The sequence below is a fragment of the Corvus brachyrhynchos genome, unplaced genomic scaffold (genome assembly GCF_000691975.1).
Source record: "Corvus brachyrhynchos isolate BGI_N302 unplaced genomic scaffold, ASM69197v1 scaffold580, whole genome shotgun sequence".
In the NCBI taxonomy this organism is placed as follows: Eukaryota; Metazoa; Chordata; class Aves; order Passeriformes; family Corvidae; genus Corvus; species Corvus brachyrhynchos.
Window position 1 is genome coordinate 35,367 of NW_008240032.1, and position 798 is coordinate 36,164.

The following is a 798-nucleotide window of genomic DNA, read 5'->3' on the forward strand; positions in this document are numbered from 1 at the left end:
TAATTCCCTTTATGAGAAGAGAAAAAAAAAATAGAAAAAATGACAGAATATTATTAAAAAATTTCTATTCTTTGCCCGTGAATCGGGAACAGTTCGTAGCTCATCAAGTCTGGCAAGGAAATATGTTCTTATTCAGGGTTTTATTTGATTCCTTTTATTTAATTTTTTTTTCATTTTTTTTTTGTTTTTTAAAAAGTGTATTACGTACCCGATAAACTGGAACAGCTCTGAAAGAAGAAAGAACTGGTCCACTGGTTAAATATTTATATTATTTTCTTTTTTTTTCTTCTTTTTTTTCTTTTTTTTTCTTTTTTTTGTTAAAATAAGGAAAAAAAAAAAAAGAGGTTTGTACAGATTCCATAGACCAGAAAACCCTCTGAAGTAGTAAAGGACCTGCTGGGGCAAACGTCTTGAAGCTTTGTGATTTAAAAAGTTGTGACAGAGGGAAGGCTCCGTCGGGGTCGCTCTGGATTTGGTATCGGATTTGGCAGTTGAGGCCTTTGCTCTGCCAGGGATGCTCGTCCCAAAAAATCTGCTCTGGAAAAAGCTGCTGCGCATGCATAACAAGCTGATTTTGCAAGCATTCACCGTTCAGCATCAATGTTTTTATCTCCCAAAACCACCCAAAAACGGGGCCCGTCTGCGCCAGAAGGGCTGAGCTGGGGGTGTGCCGCTTGAATAAAGAAAGAAAGGTGAGAACGAGAGCCAGAGTCACCGAGAGCCCCAGCGGAGGAGCAGAGCCCGGAGCCCTCCCGCAGCCCTGGGGCTCAGCGGGGCCAAAGCAGCCAGGAGTGAGCC